General features: G+C 46.4%; 1 protein-coding gene across 4 annotated transcripts in view; it reads left to right on the top strand.

The window, feature by feature from the left end:
- BICRAL (BICRA like chromatin remodeling complex associated protein) overlaps window positions 1-20936 on the top strand; it is an 883634-nt gene that overhangs the window by 307910 nt on the left and 554788 nt on the right. The window lies entirely within an intron of this gene.

Below are 20936 nucleotides of genomic sequence, written 5' to 3'. Positions count from 1 at the left end.
TCAAAAACGTACTATATTTGTGGCGCTGTTCTAGGATGACACTAATTAAATCGGTACCTAGACCTTTCCATCTATACTGGAGTAACTCGTTCAGGACATCGTGTAACGGACCTGGATCAGAATGTTGACCCTCATACAGAGTAATGAGGTGTTGGATCATATACATACCCACCAGTCGTTGCTCGGCTGGGGGCAGTTTCAGAAACATTTGTGCCACTATTTCATCTGGAAAAGTGGTAGAATCAGTAATCCATCGGACTGCTGATCGGACTAGTTCTTGTTCATGCATAGTACTTAACTCACTGTAACCAATTCGTGATTTCAGAATGTGATCGGTAGCTTGAAATACTTGTTCTAGAGAACCTTGTTCTGGTGCTGGATGATGAAAGACTGACTTGTGTTCTAGGCGTAAATGGCGGTCTGGAAATCTAGATTTTCCTACATACGCTATTCTGGCGGGATTCTCGTCCTCTACCTCTTCTGTAGAAGAGTGATTTTCTTTCTCGCTTACTTGTGCTTCTTTGCGTTTCTCGTGTAACCTTATTATTTCTTTACGAATTCTCTTGTACATACTCTCTATACTACTAATGGTTCTGTGCTTACCCTCGGCTATATTATCACTCCACCTTGTCAGGATTCTCATTTCGGCCGGATCTTTAGTCGGGTAATCTTGTTCTCTTATTAAACAATTAATCAGAAACTTTAATAACATGAGCTGGATCTCAGCTTTCCTTTGAGACATGGCTTCGCCAATACTTTCTGGATCATCCCCTGTACGGATGAAACGATATATTCTGTCTAGATCTCCTTTCATATCCGGTAGGGTATCCAAATACCCGGTCACCCGTCTTACACGGATGGAATATATAACTGTACTATCATCACCTGCAACTGGATCATAGCGGCATTCAGTAAGAGCTCGTCGGATATCTGCAACGGACTTATATTTGGGCGTACGCTGTAACGCACATTCATGTAACTCGACCAACGTTACTCGTTGGTGTGGCGGCGGGGTACCAGGAGGACCTCCTCCTGCGGCCCCTAAACTAGAATCGTCGACTGATACTCTTCGTGCTGGCGCGGCGGGAAATTGTAATGTGGGCTGGACCGGGGGTACCGTAGCAGGTACTCCGGTGACTGGAGGAGCAGGATTTACATTATTTACAGGAGCTGGCGGAACAGGATTTGCATATTCTGGGACTGTGTCGTCCAAATAGGACGAAATAAAAATATCAGCTGCGGTCGGTTTGTGACGTAGCTTGATCGGAAATAATGGTGGCGGAAAATTACTGGATGCCTCCGGGGTCGCTTTTGGCAAGCCCTCGGCAAGAAGAGGATACATACCCTTAATAAGGGCATTCCTCTGTCGGTCTGACTGTTCGGTTTTAACTCGTTCACCTATCTCGATTAGTTCCCTTTCTTGGGCTCGTTCTAAGGATTCTCTACTTAGTCCTGATTTTCTGATTTCTTTTTCGGTTCTTTTATGAGATTCTTTGCGCCATAACTCGATGGCATCTTTCTGTGACTGTCTGGCTTTCTTTTTCCATAATGCTTCTTCTACTCGCATGATGCACTCGGCATCCCATGTGCCTGATACGGGCCATCTATACTTTTCCTCTAACTGTTTGGTATACTCTACCCATAAATCTAGATATAATATGGCACTTATGCCATGCTTCTGATACATAAAATGACCTGGACTGTCCCTAGGCGGGACAGGAACTGCTGCTTCTAGCAGACCTTTTCTGGTTTTTAACTGACGTAATTTCGAGAATAAAGGCATGACTGAACTGTAATCTAGACACAATACAATACACAATGAACACGATAATTACTCCACTTTCGTACCACGACATTAAAAATACATGAAGAACATTTAAAATAACAGTTCGAACAGAATACTACCTGGAATACTGAAAACAGAATACATGAATCTTCTCGAGAACAGAACTGACTAGAACAGAAACTAGATGCACTGCTAAAACAGTACGAAACTTACCGGTCTCATAAAGAGACACGTCAGGACCCGCATCCACCGAAGTGGACACTTCGTTTTGGGTCTGTGTACCACCAAAACCCACGGACCAGAGTCAATTAGATTGACCCTGTCTAGATACTACCCCAGCAACGGTACTCACCGGGCAGCAAGAACGGAAAGCCTCGGACTGGACTGGACTGCTTCGACGCCGGACGGACGAACTTCGGACTTCAGTTACGGGTGGGCCTCCGGATACCTCGGACCTTGGACTCTCGGCTTGGGCTCTGGTCGGGACTCGCCGCGTTCCTCCACCGCCTCGTCTGGATGCTGGACCGCCACCTCCGTCTCCTCCGTGGGCCTGAGGGATACTTGAAGCAGAAATATCTGCACGTGCACGGTATGGTTCCGTCACGGCTGCAGAGGGTCAGGGGGCCGGCGTGGCTTCACCGGCGCGTGGGGAAAGGGCAAGTCCCTATTCGGGCGCCATTATGTGGTAAATAAATAAATAATACCTCTATTTTTGAATAAATATATGAATAACAGATAGCTCAATAAATAAGAGTCAAGATTCGAGGTAGTAGGAGTTTGCAGGTTTAATACAGCATAAAGGACAGGAACAGGACAACCTGCACGGACAAGATCTGGGATGGCTAGCTAGCACCTTAATAACAGTACACAAGCATATATACTAAAACAATTGCATTACAGTGAATTACAGTAGGCGGAGCAGTGGGTGTGGTCAATAGCAGTCGCGAAAGATAAGGGTGAAAGTGGGTGTAACAAGAGGCGTATACATAGACATGTGATGTAAACGTAACAGAATATGTCATAAATGGGGCGGAAACATGGAGGGGGCTACCTAAGGAGCCGGGACCTCTAACCTAATGGTGCGCGCAAACTGACAATGACGTGTTACTAGGAGAAGCTGGGGGCTATGAACTCTGCGCTAGGAGTAGAGACTGAAGTCTGGAGAGTCAGGGCGACATGTACCTAAACCCTATCTAGTATCTAATGTTTAGAGGACATGTTGATATAAACTAAGAGTCAGGAGGGGAGAGGCTAACAGACTCTAAGACTGGAGCATGCATTATTCTACATGTAGTGCGTGCTGAGGAATATTAAATGACCATTAAATGCAGTATTTCTCTTACATGGAGACGTAAAGGCTAGACAATGACGGAAACTATTGATGCGATTCAGTAGCTTAGGAATGCAGAGAAGGAGGGCTGGACTGATAACTAGAATCATAACATACTCTTGGCAGACTCATAGGCAGAGCCAGGCTGAACCGGGCACTGTGAGGCAGGAAGTAAGTGAAGGGTCGAGGATACAGGTGGGGGCTGTATCGCTCCTCAGCGAGGGCTCAGGAGACAGGAGCTGAATCTGGTGTCCGGGCCCTTTTGAGGCCTAGAAACGGGGACTTTTCAATGAAATAACGTGCACACTGAGAAACGTGGCAACGCAACTTTACATAGGCCTAATACTCGTAGCTTTCACGAGAACTGGAAACTAGTATACTAGTGATGGACACAACTGTAATTGCGTCTTTAATCAAACATGGGGGATACATATGCATATTAATCATGCACACATAACATAAGATGGAGGACACGTAGGGACACAGAACATGGCAAAATTTACTTTTCCACATCTCCGGAGACAATCCTTAATGATCTGTCTTGTCAATTCGGCATTTGGGTTTATCCAAATTCTAAGCCAGGTCAAAATTGGTTTCACTCTAATCAGGTCAGATATATATGGAGTACCCAGCTCTTTATGTGTGACTGCTGCTGGGATGCTCTGAGGTAGCTTTAATAGTTTCTTTAAAAATTTGTCTTCCTCCACTTGTATCTGATGTGCATCCCTAAAACCCCACACCTCTGCCCCGTAGGTGGCTTTGGAGGTACTGACCGCTCTATACAGTGTCATCACCTGTTCAGGAGACCAACGTCCCATCCTTCGTGCAAGGTTTAGTATGGCCCCGTTTGCTGAAACAAGTTTCCTGGACCTTTCCTCAATCAGTGGGGCAAACTTAATCTTTTCATCAAACAGGAGACCCAGGTATGGGAAGGTGGTCACAGTGTCCAAAACATGAGTTCCTATTTTGAACACCAATCTCTTGTGAGGTTTTTTCCCTGCCACCATGATGAAAGACTTGGTTAGATTGACAGACAGATTCAGATTCCTCATGAATTCAGCAAAACCAGTAATTAGGCGCTGGAGACTCACCGCAGTTCGAGCGAGGAGGACCGCGTCAACTGCGTACAACAGTACCGGTATATGGCGCGATCCCACTCTTGGGCAGTCAGTTCCCAGTGTCAGCAGGGCCCTCTCTAGGTCATTTATGTAAAGAGAAAATAGGAATGGAGCCAGGATGCACCCCTGCCTCACCCCGCCAGAGCACGGGAAAGGATCGGTACTCACCCCCCCCCCCGCGCTATAGCGGACCTTGGCAGTGGTGTTCCAGTGCAGTTCCTTGAGTATATTAATCAAATCTGGATCGATTCCCAATCCAAACATAATTGCCCAGAGTTTAGCTCTATTAACATTATCAAATGCCGCTGCCAGGTCCATAAATCCCATATATAGAGTCCCGTCGTCTGACTTGATATATTTAGCTGCTAAAAGATATAAGTTGAGACATTGGTCACTAGTAGACCTGCCTGTCCGAAAGCCATACTGGGTGTCCACCAAGGTGTTATGGGTACCAGTCCACTCTATCAGGCGGTTGAGAATTGCCCTGCCTAATACTTTGGCTGAGACATCAATCAGCAAGATTGGTCTGTAACACTGTGGATTGTCCCTGCAGCCTTTCTTGTATATGGGGACAATCACAGCTGTTGACCAAGATCTTGGTAAACCGTATTTAATTGCGGCATTAAGTACACGAGTCATCATCGGTGCCCATAGATCAGTATTACTTAAAAATAGGTCTGGGGGAGTACCGTCCGGGCCTGGTGCCTTATTACGCGTCAGCCCTGACACTGCTATTAGAACTTCCGATAGAGAAAATTCTAAATCGGTTGCCCTGGGTCCCTCCCACCTCCCATCCACAATAACTACCTCCTGTTGATTATACAGTGTTTTAAAGTGGTTAATCCATTGGTCTGGTAGTATATTGGTACTGATTACTGGTGAGCTTGAGTCTTGGTGACAGGGCCTATTTATAATTCTCCAAAATTGGGCGTAATCCCTATTTTCGCCTGCTTCTCTAAGGTCTGCCCAGACTTCCTTTTGAAGAGCACTCTTCCTTCTCTTGACCTGCATTTTGTAATTCTGTCTACAGTGGGCGACTTCATTCTTGTCTCTCGAGGCCCTCTTTAGACTGTTTTAATTCTCTTAATGCCCTCGAGCAGGTTGTATCGAACCATCTTGGTGAGGATAGTTCCTTGATCGGCCTTTTAGTTTTTAATAGCCCATCCACTATTTTGGTTAGAGATTCATAAGCCAGAACCACTCCTCTACCTTCTATCGCAAGATCTAGGCAGGTCTCTATATGTTCTTTCCCTTTGCCCACTAGGTTGGTGTAGAAGTCTTGCGAGTTGATAATTCCCCACCTTATGCGCCTCCCTTGATCCGTTGGTTGGATAACAGTGCTTCCTCCCATGTTTTTTGCTGGTAGATCATTATATTTAATTTCCAGAAAGAGGGGATTATGATCGCTCCAGGGGCTCCACTCCGTTCTTGCTCTTATAATCTGGTCTTTCGCAAAGGCAGAGATTTCTATAAAGTCTATTATAGACGCACAGCCTCTACCTTTGAATGTGGGTATGGGAGTCGCCCCTGCTTTCAGCGGCTCCAGATCCATTGTATGGGTAAGCACAAAGCTGTCTAGTAGCTTCATCAATAATGTGCCCTCCTTATTGTGTTCAAAATGGGGACCCTTTTCTACAGGGCAGGAGGACCAATCCAGAGAGATGGGGAGTAACTTGGGGCACAAATGACAGTTAAAGTCCCCCATCAACAAAATAGTTGGTTCAAGCCCTCCCTGCCTTAGATCTGTCTCCTCGTTAAGCCTACGCTCAAGCAGAGTAGGGAAGTTTCCATCACTTGAACCCGGGTTATAGAAGTTTAAAATCAGAAGTCTCTGCCCCTGCCCTTGCAGTAAGACTGCTTGTAATGTATCTGACGCCCAGTCCGGTTGTGACCAGGTGCCCTCTACATCTAGATCTACATATATCACTAAGCCTCCTTTTGCTCTCCCAGAATTCACTTCTTTGGCTGATCTAAAAAAAACATTTATAGCCCTCCAGTTGACAGGAGTCTGAATCTCGCGCCCATGTCTCTTGTAGAGCTATAATATTGAAGCCCCTTATGTATTCATTCCACTCCTTGTTCTTGAGTTTGGCCCCTAAACCAGCTATATTCCAAGACAGAAAAGTTAGTCCGGCCCTATTCGCCTTCCTGCCCTCTGTGCTGGGTGCCTTTATTATACCGTCACCTGATTTTATGGATTCTGTGGCATTTTCAGTCTCGACCCTCTGTTTAGGGGGTTCTTCCAGCCTCAGTTTTTGCTCTTTCCTTGCGCTGACAGCACTAACCTCTGTTGCAGGCACTAAGAATTCCCCAGTTGCTAAAGGTGTTACAGGCTCATTTTCCATCGTAGGTAGTCAGTCATTTTCCTCAAGTGACTGCAAAGGGGCAAATCTATTTCTCCACTGAGAATAGTCTTGTGGCGGTAGAAGCTGATCAGGGTAGCTTGTGGATCTGACTCTTTGTGTATGCTGTGGCATTACAGGGTGCCACCCAACGTTCTCAGCGTTGTTAACGTTGTTGCTACTCCTGCTCCTTGGGTAGAAATACCCCAGCGGGAGCGCATAGATTGTGCTAGTGAGATTTCTGTTGGGGTTCTTCAGGATATAGTCCACAAGTCTAGTGTCTCTAAAATTTGCTACTATGCAATCCCCTCTTATGTCCTTCTTTCTACCACCAAGCCAATTAACTCTTCTCACATGGACTATCTCTCCTCTTTCCCCATTATTTAGTGGTCTGTGTATATTCAACCACTTGGATATCTTCGCATGTAGTTGGGAATGAGATTCTTTGTCTGAGGCCCTAATTTCCGGGACCCCTGCAAATACTATAACAAAGGGGCTGGCATCTGGAGGAAGATTTATGTGTGGAGGGGGGCAGTCTCTGATAGAGAAGGGGTCATAGTCCATGTGGGATGAGCTGTGGGGACCATTTCTTGGGTAGTGGTCTATCTGCCCCAATTGCATTAGTGGTTGTAGGGGGGCTTTATCTACGTTTTTAGTGCTCCTCTTTTGAATGTATCCCCCTCTCTGATCTTGGTTTGATCCCCCTCTCTGCTCTTGAGGAACTTTCGGCGCATCGTGTATCTGGGCAATTGTGTGTTGGGTATGGCTAACACAGTTGTTACTTGACAGTGTGTTTTTGTCAATGTTGTCATTGGTGGCCACATTACTTGGTTGGTTGGGGTCAATGGGGGGTTTCATGGTTGTGAGTTCTAGTATCTTACTTTGTTTAGTCAACTCATTCGCTATTTTATCCACCTTGCTTATAATGGGTTTTAACTGAGCAATTAAAAAGGTTTCTAGATGTTTTTTGACGTCTCCTAGGACTTCCTCGATCCAACCTGGTGGGTTTATATTTGTGTACATGTTATCATCTACCAGGATAACCTCTTGCCCATTTTTTTTCTTAGATCGGGCATCCCTTGTGAGTAGCTTATTTTGCCTCTGTTTTCCCTTAATCCTCCCCCGACGTGTTGGTTTTCTCTGGGGGGCCAGTTCACTAAGGCCTGAAGTTTCTGTCCCTGGGGAAGGTGGAAGTTGTGCACAGGGAACGGCCTCTGTTGCGTTATTTGGGGAGGCTACATTCCCCGTCATATTTGGGCTAACAGCTAATAACGAGTCTCTACAGGGTGTTGGAGTAGCTACATCGGGGTTAGGTGAGGAAGATAGGCTCCTTTCCATACGTTCTATTTCCCCAGATACCTTCTTTAGCATCAGGTCAATAGCGGTGGTTTTTTTCCCTTTACTTGGGGCTAAGTCTTTTGGTATTGCCAATGTTTGTTTGGGGGTTTCAGATTGGCGAGCTTTACTCATAACCGAGCGTGTTTTATGGTGGGTAGAAATGTTATAGTCTAGCTCTTTTCCTCTTATCCTCCCCCAACAGAAATCACGAATCCCTAAAATGAGTAACCCAGTAACTCAACACTTAAGATATGATTTCAAAATACTTGGGCCCCAGTCCCCCTTCTTCCTACGGCAACAGCTTGGGATCACAGAATCATTTAAAGTCTTAAAACACAGGATATCAGTCCAAAACCACATTAAACAGTACCTGACCCAATATGTCCGTGCCAAGGGGGGTGGCCCGTCCCGTCCCTGGTCGTCCCCGGACGGCCACAGACAGCCCGCCCTTTGCCCGGGCTTCGCCCGGCACTGCTCGCGCGCGTCCCGCGGGACGAGGGACTGGCGCTGCCTTTATGCGCCCCCTGGCGCTGTTGAGGGCGTCAGCTGGTGGTGGGAGGGGCCCGGCGGAGCCAAGCCCGGCCGGGAAACAGGCGGAGCAAGGCCCGGCCCTTTGCTGCTGGTGCTACGCTGCGGCGGAGCTGAGCCCGGCCGTGAAGATGAAGATTCCAGGAACCAAAGACAAAGACAACCCCCACAGAACTCGGCCCTGGCGCTGCCTTTATGCGCCTCCTGGCGCTGTTGAGGGCCCTTTGCTGCTGGTGCTACGCTGCTGACGAAAACACTTTCCGGATCCAGTCTGACGCCTGGGGGTAATTCTAAGGTAAGGAATCTATCACTACGTGTTTTTTTCAGATAGGGGCTGCCTGATTTGGGACAACATGGTGACGTTGATACATGGTATTTCCTCCTCTAACCTGATGAGCTTTAGAGGTGGTCAGGGACAGTCCTGAATGTTCGGTCATTCTGGAGCCTCCTCGTTTGCTTTGCAATGTGCCGTTCTCCATCCTTGCCCATCTATTCCAGAAGGGCCATATCCACATTGTCCAGTCGAGAGAGCTCCTGTTTATACAGAGAGGATGGATGCTGAACTCCTTCCATGGCTGGAGCAATTGTGGCACCTGAGCCAAGACAGCAAAAATCCCACCTATCTTGCTCCAATTCACTTGCTCCCTACTACTTGCATCTGTCTCAGAATGTTGGCTGCCCAATGGAGGACAGTTGTAGAAAGGGGAACTTAATTGAACATGCATCCTAAAAAGAGAGAGAAGAAAGATTGCTGGGCTGCTCACTAATCATCAAAACATTTTCTCTTATCCCAGATCGGTCCACTTCTGATCATGCCAGTCACTAGTTCTGTATAGTTCTGTACTGTCTCTAGTGATGTTCACAGTCAAGGCCCTTCCCTTAAAAAAAGGCAAGGGGCTGTGGGCTTACTGACTGTTGAAAAGTTGCCTCCAACCACATAATTAGCGCTTCAAGCCCCCAACACTTGCAGCAAAGATCTTGGCCACAGACATACATATTTTCATCAGGAAATAGATAGATTGTGGGCTCCTCTTGCTGTGGCACTTAAAACATTACCAGTAGAGCCTCCCAAATCTCAATGATTAGCTCTGTTAATTTCTACACTTAAACACCTTTGACAGAAATTACCAATATTCCTGAGTGTTAATTAATGTTTCAACCAGATTCACTCTTCAGTTTCAAGCTATATCAACATATGTGCCTCCAGTATTACACATTTACAATTGGTTTCATCTCCTTCAATTACAGCAAGTATTGTGTACCTTGTGCCACAAAGGTGCATTATACTAAGGAGGTTATTAAGACATAGGTGGGTGGCCTGCTAGGTTAGCAGAGTCCCTGGTCTCCTTCCCCCTTGCAGGAATCCACCCACTGTATTTCAAGATCCCCAGGTACCTGGTGGGGATGTCTGTAAAGCACATTTCACCATCAATTTCTAATGCATGCAGAGTGGGCTGTCATGTCCAAGGAGCCCGCTTGACCTTTTCTTTTGTGGTGGCAAGAAAAAAGGCAAATCTCCACGATGCAAGAGGAATTGTGTCCATGCCTTAGAGCAGGGTTATCCAAACTGGTCCTGAAAGGCCGGATCCATGCCAGATTTTTTGCATATCCCCATTTAGATACATGTAGTTATTTTCAAAATCTGGCATGGATCCGGCCCTCCAGGACCGGTTTGGAGAACCCTGCCTTAGAGAGTAGTCCTGGGAAGGAAAACCCTGTGATGAGGTGACTTACACTGTGAGCTGATGGTCCAGTGGTATCAATGTATGGCAGTTCTCCCATTCCTTGGAACTCTAAGTGGTCCCCAATATCCTAAACATTCATCATAAAGGTGGACATCACCCAGAATATTTACTTTTGCAGAAGAAAGATCAGATGAAAAGTTCAAGATCCTTTCAGATTTAAGGGTTATCAACATATGTATCAAGAAAGATATATCTAGGATGTGATCCTGCAGCAGAAACCTTCCTCATTTTGAAATGGGAATGGCTTTTTTATTTTGGGTATTCAGGATATCTGCTTCCATATTGTATTTTGACAATTGAATAAGTAGTGCTGTAGGCTACTGGGGGAATTGAAGCTTATAAGTTCATTCTTCTGTTGTTTTGTCTAAAATGTGTCACAATAATTTTCTCTTGTAGTGATAGCTATGCACCTTTGAAAGAGAAAGTGGATAATAATATTTGAAAGGAAAAAAACTAGACCAATCCTTACAAAATAAACAAAATATTTAAAATGGTCTAAAGGTAACAAAAGATGCAATATTTCCAAGTTAACAATACTTATATGTGTAAGACTTAAATCTTAAAGGGTAATGATAAGAAAACTACTTACACAGAAAACCTCTTAGTACATGGGAAAACGGGGGCCTGATATATCCTGATCACGTGGAGGGATAATCCTCGCCTTCATGTACTTAATAGAATTGAAACTTTCCGTTAAAATAGCTAGTAAACTTTTCATCCTATATCAGGACCCGAGGTGAGGATTGCGCTAGTTTAGGAATTTTTGACTATGACTGCACAACATCCACCACTAGTTTAAAATAAAATCTCTTAAAAGTAGAACCAGAGGACCATACTGCGGCATTTAAGCTATCCTCTAGTCTGCATAACCCAACGTACCCATCTGTGTATGGTCAGAGACTAAACTGCTCTATGCGGCTTGCGAATGGAAATTAGCTAGTGATCTTCACCCGCTGTGCGGATTTTCTCAGTCATGCTCTCATAAACGGTCAAGCATGAAACAAAAATAATGCTCTGCTTAAAACCCCACCTGTGCCTGCAAATCGCATTTTAACTTTGCAAAGGCATCTTAATCCTCCCCTTTTACGTGTTTTCTTTTTACAGTGGCCTTTTTAGGGATGTTTGAATCCGGTTTCCCCTGATTTTGAGGGTTTAAAGGTGATTCTGTAAGGGTTTCCGTTTAGAACAAAGGCGCTCTGCATTTACGCTCTAATATGGCCAATTTTTTCTCTCTAAAGGAGCCATTACAGTAGCCACCGCCATATAAATGGAAGTGTCAACAGCCTCAAAGAAATCATCATCCCAAGGAATATTTTGTAGGCCATCAACATCCCTCTCACGCTCTTGGGAGACCTGCATTGTAATCCCTGGTCCCTTAATGTGCGCCATATATCCGTATATAACAGCAACCCCAGGTCAAAGTCCTCAACGCACATTTTTACATACCCCGGCATAGGACACGGTAACAAAACACCAACCTTGTTGCAAATACAGACCCAGCAAGGGGGGCAAACTTCAGGGGGCATGTATTACAGTACAATTTCCTGGGCACGGCACCGGACTTCTGTTTTTTTCAGGAATTAACTGAGGGCCAGATGTAGGTAAATTCAATTTTGCGAGTCCTTAATAGCGATTTTTACCGAATCGCTATTAAGGACTCGCAAAATTGAATGTAGGTAGGAATCGCAAAAATATTTGCAATTCCTTCATATTTCTTGATTGCGAATCGCAAATTAAGATTCTCAATCAAGGAATACCATCACATTTATTCCTATGGGCCAAGAGGCCCATAGGAATGAATAGGATATGCGCCCGCAATTTGCGGGTAACCAAGAGGCACTTGCAAATTCTGGGCGCAATTTCAAGGGTGCAAGGGTTCCAAAAGGATACCCTGTTGCACCCCTGAAATGTGCATAATGTGCACATGTGGCACACACTCATGCCCTAAGGGCATGAATGTGTGAATGTAAATGTAAATGTACAGGAATTTATATAGCGCAAATCACCAAGCGGTTTCTAAGCGCTTGCTTAGGGAACCCGTCCTGGTATTCCCCTGTGAGATAACCCCGGCAGGGTATCCGCAAGGTGAAAGCCAGGCATCCCGCCGCGAGGGGCCGTTGTGGAGATTAAGCAAGCTATTGCCCAGAGTCGCAGAGTGTGAGCCCGTGAATCGAGTAGGCACCGGAGCGAGAATTGTCGAGTCCATGGACATTTTAGGACTCAAGACCCCACTGAGCCACATGGCACTTTAAAAAAAGCAAAAAGGTGCTTTTTTAAAGGAAATCGCTAATTACCACCAACGTGAAGTTGGTGGTAATTAGTGATTCCTTAAGGCTAAAGTACACTTTCTTTTGTGCTACTTACATTGCATTTAAGGAATCACAATTTGCGATTCCTTAAATGCAATCGCAAAATAAGGAATCGCAATTTTTGCAATTACTTATTTTGCGAGTAGGTTTAATCTTACCTACATTGCTCAAAGCCAAATTGCGATCGCAAAGGCTGTAATTCTGCTAATTTCGGCATTTGCGGTCGCTATTTGTCTTTCTACATCTGGCCCGAGTTGTTTATTGCCCAATTAAAAGGTACTGAACAATGCTTGCGAACTGTAAATCATTGAAATGGAGCTTGAGCATCCTCATGCGGTCAGATGACTGCTGTTTATCTCACATTGCACCAAAAACAATGTAAACACCGTGAAAGAAACGGCCAAGTGTTCCCGCAGTCACATTACAAATCACAAATACAATCAAGCCTGTCAATAAATACCAACGTGCAGGAATTAAAGTTAAACAAAATCCCATTCTCCGAAGAGATATAGGAGCACTTATCTTAACGGCTGCTGGAGCAGCGCTGAAAGACGGGGCATGAACATTGAAGAAGGACTTTAATGAACTATGATATGTTTGATTAGTTAATATTCAATTCAATTTCAATTCAATTTTTATTTATTATGTTTTGGCTCTCAAAAGAGGGCCACATAAGACAAAATACAACAAATACAAATACACATTTCTCTAAATAAAATGACAACTACAACATTTTCCACTAAACAAGAAAATCAACGTCACAGACCTCCATATTTCATCAATAAATAGCTAAAAAACATTTTAAAAAGTAAAAAATATTGAAGCAAAACATTTCATTTGGAGGAGTATATAAGGCCTGTAGAAAAGAATTCACATTAAGAATACCTAGTTAATATTGTTTTTTTGTTTTCCCAAGGGTTTTTGGGAAATGTATTTTTTATTGTTAAAGACTATGGCTGATGGAGAATAAAATTGGAGAAAGAAAAGCATAATCCTTGTCTCTGGCCCTGACAGAATTCCTCTGCTAAAAAGTTAAAATCTTTTGTTGCTGTAAATTAACAGCCTTGGTTTAATAGTCAATGCCTGGGCTTCAAAAGAGCTGAATGAAATGGGGGACGTCAATCAGTCTCTATTGGTTGCAGAGGTAAGAGAAACTTATTACAAAGTATAAAGGGAATATGTGGCCTTGGTTAGGACCAAGACATCTGATTAATATAAAGATAATTGGGAAGCAATGGTAAACACCTTATTTACAAAATATATAAAAGAAAGTTGAACGCTAGTTCAAAAGGAATGTAGGAAGGAAATAGCTCCAATTAATTGTACAGTTCCAGAGGTTGTGTGGATATCCTCCTTGAGCAATATGTATAAGACCTGAGGGGAGAAACACAGAGAGCAATGGCCACCTACACAGGAGGGCTATTGAAAGCTCTCAAATGAGAACTCCTTAAATAAGATAATTGCCTCCCTTAGGTTAACGAAAGTGGCTGAGCCAGACAATTTACCCACAATTATCTTAAAATCCAAGCCTAAATGGTGGGCTTGCTTTTTCTCAAAGGATTTTTGCAGTAACAAGAATGGGAAAGGACTAGTAATAGAACCAATAATAAAGAAAGAGGACCCCAGAAATAATTTTTTGATAAGGATAATGGATTTTGGGGTTAAGTTATATTCGAAGACCTTTTCACTGTTTATGAAGGAGTGGGTAGCTTCTAATAAGTTGGTGCCCATTGAACAAGGAGGGCTTAAGCAGGGGCATTTAACAGCTGATCATTGTTCTCGCCTGTGGGTTATAGGGCAGAAGGCATTAGAGACAACCAGAATTTTAATCTATTGTTTTGTTTGCTTCCTGTCAGCCTTCGACCTACAAAATAGGAACATTCTGTGGTTTAAATTTAGGAAGATGGGAATCCCAAAGTGCCTTTTATCGATCCTTGAAGAACTCCATCTGGATAATTGGGTGCAGGTGGAGCTAGAATTTAGTGGATTATTTTCTGAAAAAATCCTCTTGGTAATGGTTGAGAAAAGGGTGTGTTTTGGCACCCTGGCTATTCTCCTTATATCTTACAGATTTGCCACAAAAGGAGGGAATAATATTTATGTATGTATTATATGTGGATGACCTGCCTATTATGTATTTGACTTAAGTAGGCCTTCAAAGGAAATTAGTAGCAATTAGTAAGTATTGTGTAGCAAACCGCCTTACAGTCAATATGGATAAGACAAAACTTGTAATATTTCGCAAGAAAGTTAAGCCATATATGTGGGTATTAGGAGATGAACTAATGGAGGTAGTTACATCATTCACGTATTTGGAAATGATGTCCAACTCGAAATTAAGCTGGTGCCTGCATAGCGAAATTGGGAATGCTCTGGTCATTTCAATAACTGGAGGGCTGGTGAAATCTAAACAAGATTTTGGAGGTCTCTCCTTGACTCCTGTTTTTACAGCGTATAAAGCTATGGTACCCACACAATGTCTGTACGGGGCACTATGCCTTAGCTTGGACCCAAATTGGGATACATTGGAAGGTAAATGCTTGAAAAACCTATAGGTTTACCCAAGGGAGCCATGAGCCAGGCTATATAATTGAAGCAGAGATGCCGTCCTGGAATTACCTTGCCCGTAAATTAGCATTGAGATTTTGAGGTAAACTGGTGTGGGGAGAACTTAAAAAGATCAACGGTCTGTGTCAAAGAAATAGTGGTTAGGGACCTAATATGGGCAGGAGACATGAAAAAGATTGGAAATATGGCACAAAAATCACATATTGTCGATTATAAAGTAAAAAAAACACTCCAACTCTCAAATAGAGATCTGAAGAAAGCCTGTGAAAGGAAATACAGGAACAATGATTCACACTATTTATCGAAAAAATAATCTGCAACCTTATGTTGGAAACGTGGCAGAAAAAATGTGCACAACCGTACTTATCCTTGCTACCCAGCCCTCATTTACGTTTGCTATTAGTGAAATTTCGTGTGGTTTTTGATCTGTAGTTTTTAAATGAGGAAAATATGGTTTAAGTTTTAAACATTTTAATGTGCCCTTGTTAATTGACTGTCTGTATTTTTTTAGGAAATAGAAGGTTGATATAACACCAATATACAATTTATTATCATAGTAAGGTAGTTTCACTCCTTTTAAATATGGAGTTTTTTTATGTTGCATGCATGCAATATGGGAAGGGTTTTAAAGGTCATTCTTGCTTAGATGTGTGAATCGAAATTTGCCTAGCATCGTAAAGGTAAATTTCAATTCTATTAAGGACACGGAGGCTAGGATTATGCTATAAACCTTCTCCGCTGTTTATTACATAAAATCACAGCAGCCAAAAACTACCACACAAGCCCAAAATCCCAGAACAAGGATAAGGCTTGTAAATATAACCAAGAAAAAACGGATTTGAATGCAAGTCCAACTACAAATCCCATGAGCACAGTCCAACAGGTTATCTCAGAACAGTCCTTCTCTAGTGTCCAGAACCTCTTAAATGTAGAATCAGAGGACCAGTCAGCCGCGCGCATCAGATCCTCCAAGCGGACTCCCAACGTGAAAGCCTTGGAAGCCATGGCCCCTCTAGCCGAGTGGGCACCGAACAGTTTTGTATCAATACCTGCTTCTTGCATGATCCACCTTACCCATCTGGCGATGGTGGGAGAAGAAACAGCCTTGTGTGGCTTTCGTAAAGCAATCAGTAGCTGTCGTTCGCCCGGAGGGCGAAGTTCAAGAGTCAAGTCCTCGTATGCTTTCAAGCATTGGACCACACACAGTTTGGGAACGTCCACAAATGCTGGGTAAGAAATCGACCTTGACGCACACTTTGTGCGACGTCCCAAAGTAAATGTTACCCCCTCCGGGGAAAACACCCGCGCCGAGATATCCAAGGCTCGCACATCCGAAACTCGACGACAGGACACCAGACACAAAAGCATAGCCAATTTTGCCGACAGTTCCTTCAAAGATAAGTACTTATTCGGCTGCCAAGACAACAAAAGGTTCAGGACCAGATTAACGTCCCAGAGAACTGAGTAGCGCGGTTCCGGGGGCAAGGAGAGACGAATTCCTCGCAAGAGTCTACAGACAAAAGGATGTTCTCCAACCGGCGCCCCATCCACCGGGAGGTGGGCTGCCGAAATCGCTGACCGCATCGCATTGATAGTGCGATAAGCTAAGCCGGCTGCGGCAGATTCTGCTAGAAAATTCAGCACTGGAACAACACCTGCGCCCAAGGGATTCAAGTGTCGTCGAAGACACCAACTGGTCCATTTACGCCAGGTGGAGCGGTAACGTTTCTCTGTGCTACCTGCCCAGGTTTTCGACAAGAAATCCTCAGCTGATCTCGAAAGGCCCGGGAGCGACCAGCGTCGTCTGAAAGCCGCCATGCCATGAGGCGGAGAGAGCTGTGCGTTATCAGATGATGGTGATCCCCGTCCGCGTTGAGAAGAAGATGCGGAAACCGGGGGAGTAGGATTGGAGAATCCCAAGAAAGTTCCAGAAGAACTGGAAACCAGACTTGAGACCTCCACAAGGGCGTCACCATGACCACCTCCTCTTCCTGATGGCGAAGCCGGGCTGCCGCCCTCACCACCATCGAAAAGGGCGGGAAGGCATAAGCTCTCTCCCGACTCCAATCCTGGAGGAAGGCGTCCGTGGCCTCCGCGAGGGGGTCCGGCCTCCAGCTGAAAAAACGCGGCAGCTGGTGGTCCAGGCGGGAAGCAAAAAGGACCACCGAGAACGGGCCCCAAGGTCGTTCAGCCATCTGAAAACCTCCTTGTCCAGCTTCCACTGGCTGGAATCCCGCAAGTGTCGGGAGTGCCAATCCGCAAACTGGTTGGCTTGGCCTGGCAATTATTCCGCTGTCACGGACACATGGTGCGCCAGGCAGTAATCCCAAAAATCCTTCGCCAAATCCGCTAGGGCTTTGGAACGAGGACCGCCCAGATGGTTGACGCACCGGACCGCCGAGACGTTGTCCATCCGAAGCAGAACGCAGGAGCGAGCTGAATCTTTGGTCCAACAGCGTACTGGGAAGGACCCCGCCAGAAGCTCCAAGAAATTTATGTGTAGCGTTTGCTCCTCTGACGACCAGGCGCCGCCTGTGGAAAAATCTCCACAACAGGCGCCCCAGCCGGCCCTGCTGGCATCGGACTCTAGCACCAAATCTGGGACCGGACCAAAGATCGCTCGGCCGTTCCAGGCCTCCATATGGGCCAACCACCAGGCCATCTCCTCCTTCACCTCGACCGAAAGGGGAACCAACTGGTCGTATGACAGGCCCCGCCTGAGATGGTGCGCCTTGAGGCGTTGTAGAGCTCGGTAATGGAGGGGACCCGGGAAGATTGCCTGGATGGAGGAGGAGAGCAGTCCTACCACCCGGGCAATCTGACGGAGAGATGTGTGGGATCTCGAGAGCGTTTGATGCAGGATGTGGCGAATTTTCCCCACCTTCTTGGGTGGTAGGCTCAAGGTAGACCGGACGGAGTCCACCGTAAACCCCAGAAACACCACTGACTGTGAAGGAGAGAGGATGGACTTGCCCCTGTTGATGATAAATCCCAAACCCTGAAGGAGGGATACCATTTGCTGAAGCTGCAGGCTCAACCTCCTGGGGCACTGAGCCATCAGCAAGATGTCGTCCAAGTAGACAATCATCCGGATACCTTGGCTACGTAAAAACTCCACCGCAGGATGGAGAAGCTTGGTGAAGCACCAAGGAGCCGAAGAAAGTCCGAACGGAAGGGCGGTGAACTCGAACACCTGGCCCCCCCAAAGAAACTGGAGGAAACGACGATGCGGAGGATGGATAGGAACCACCAGATACGCATACTAGAGGTCCAAGCGGACCATCCAGTCGTTCGGGAGTAGCACCAATGCCGGTAAACCAACCACCCGTTGAACTCCTTGAGGTTGATTACCGGTCGTTGTCCCCTATCCGCCTTTTCCACCAGAAACAGGTTGCTCAAGAACCCGGCAGGGTGGCGTACCGAGTGACAAATGGCCCCTTTGCGAAGCAAGTCCGAGACTTCTTCGTCGACCAGGAGCGTATCGGCCTGAGAGAAAACGATAGGGTGTGGGGGTCTGTCTTGAAAGGGGCGATCGTAAAACTCTATGCGAAAGCCGCATACCGTCTGCAAGACCCATGCGTCTGACGTGATCGCTGCCCACGCTTCCGGGAACAAAGCAATGCGCCCCCCAATGCGGACTTGATCCGCCGGTATGACACTCACCGTTTGAATTGTTTCCAGCGGTGTTCTTAAATCCACCTCGACCTCGGAAGCGCTGACCTCTGGTAGGGTAGAAGTTATTGAAGTTCGCTGAGGTGGTATATTGACCTCGCCCGGAGCCTTGATTTTTGTTAACCAACTGTTGACCACCACAGCCGGTCGCGCGGCCCCCACCGCGACCGGCCCCCCGGGAGAAACGCTGCTGGAAGACTTTCTTATTGCTCGATTGAGCTCTATCTAGGGACGTGAACGTGGAGAAGAACTTCCCTAATTCCTTAATAAAAGGATCTCCAAAGAGGCCTCCCTGGGCCACAGCCCCCGCCTCCGAGGAGGCTAGGTCTCTCAGCTTTGGGTCCAACTTGATCAAAAGTGAATGACGGCGTTCGGTCGAAAGGGCGCAATTGGCGTTCCCTAAAAAAACTACCACTCTTTGCGCCCAGTTCGAAAGAACGTTGGGAGAAATGGCGGCACCCGTTACCTTCGCCTCCTCCGCCTTATCTAGGATCTTAGTGATAGGGCCTATGGCATCCAAAAGCTTATCCTGGCAGGAATGCTAGGAACGGTCAATCCCCTTGCGAGGATCTTTAACGAACTTCGCAAGGAAGGTGGCCATTTTCGGGTCCAGTTCGGGCGTAAGGGCCACCTTCCCTTCCAAGGTAGGCCTAGGGCACTCCCCGCGCAGACAGCTTCTTGCTTCATTCTCCAGGGGCTTGCGGAGGCGCCCCGCGACGAACTTCGCCACCTTTTCCCCCGGAGTCCAGGGAGCTGACCGGGTATGCATTATTTCCTCCGGGTCCAGCATACCAGAACTGTCCTGAGGTAATTCAGCGGCGGAGCCCGAAGGGCGCCAAGAACGCACAGAGCCCTCCTCGTCGTCCGTGTCTGCTGGGGACATCCCACCAGGGGATGAGGGAGCTGTACCCATTGAAGGACCCGGGGTCGGTGGAGGCGCAGGGGTAGGCATGGTCGCCTTAGTCAGGAAAGCGTCACGCAACCTCTCTAAGGCGTCTCTGTCCACACCCTGCATGGCCCCAGATACCCCTTCCTTACAAATCTTTTTGGGGGCTGGGGGGTTGTCCCCCGACGGGGGTTGACGAGTTGCCAGTAGCCCCCAAATGGGCCTGCGTCACCCGTTCGCACTCTTGAGTGATGCAGGCCGACAAACGCTCTTCCATTGGCCCTACAATCTCTGTCACGCAGCGATAAATAGAACTATCGACTGCGTTATGAAATTCCTCATCATCAAGGTACTGATGGGATTCCTCCACTTCGCAATACTCTTCCTGATCCCTTTTAATGGTTACACACACCACTACCTATTATAGGACTGTGGCACAGAATAAGGGCTGCGGGGCAGAACTAGCGCACTATTTGGGCAGACCTCGCCTGGCAGATGTGGTCCTGGTGGTACCAGGGATTAGGGTGGCACTAGCCCTGCAGCGCGGCGACCCTCAACTGGACCGGGTCGTGTCCACCTCCCCACGCGCTGCCAAAGGTAATGAAATCGCAGGTAAAATCGAGCACACAGCTCAAAGTGCCAGAAACGCCCTCAGGCGGCAAACGCGGTAAAACTGCTATACAGACCCCGCAGGGCGTTTGAATATTTCAAATTGGGGCAAGATACAGACCCAGGAGGCCTGGGCGTACGGGTGAGGTGGCGGGGATGGCTCCGACGGGTCCGATCTCCTCAGCGCGGTCTCCTGTGACAGGAGAGCCGCGCTGAGGCCAACGAGACGTAGGAGCTCCCCCTGGCAGCCAAATAGTATGCCGCAGTGCAAGGGAGATCGCGTAAGGAACCACGAATAGTCCCGCGATCCAAACGGGGCTCTGCAAATAAAAAGAAGCGTTGAAACAATTACAGGAGAGCCCCAACAATCCCCTCACAAAGCGCTTGTAACCTAGAGTCCCCCACAACAACAATAAGGTATGAAGTAAGGGAGAGAAAAGGAAAACCACTTAACTGGCTGCGAAGCAGCGAAGAAAGAGGAATTGGTCACAGGAGGAGCGTCCTACCTACCCGTCATGGACACTAGAGAAGGACTGTTCTGAGATAACCTGTTAGACTGTGCACATGGGATTTGTAGTTGGACTTGCATTCAAATCCGTTTTTTTTCTTGGTTATATTTACAAGCCTTATCCTTGTTCTGGGATTTTGAACTTGTGTGAGTAGTTTTTGGCTGGTGTGATTTTATGTAATAAACAGCGAAGCAGG

The sequence above is a fragment of the Lissotriton helveticus genome, chromosome 6, assembly GCF_964261635.1.
Source record: "Lissotriton helveticus chromosome 6, aLisHel1.1, whole genome shotgun sequence".
NCBI classification, from domain to species: domain Eukaryota; kingdom Metazoa; phylum Chordata; class Amphibia; order Caudata; family Salamandridae; genus Lissotriton; species Lissotriton helveticus.
The sequence above is the reverse complement of the archived record's forward strand: the minus strand, read 5'-3'. Positions and strand labels throughout refer to the sequence as shown.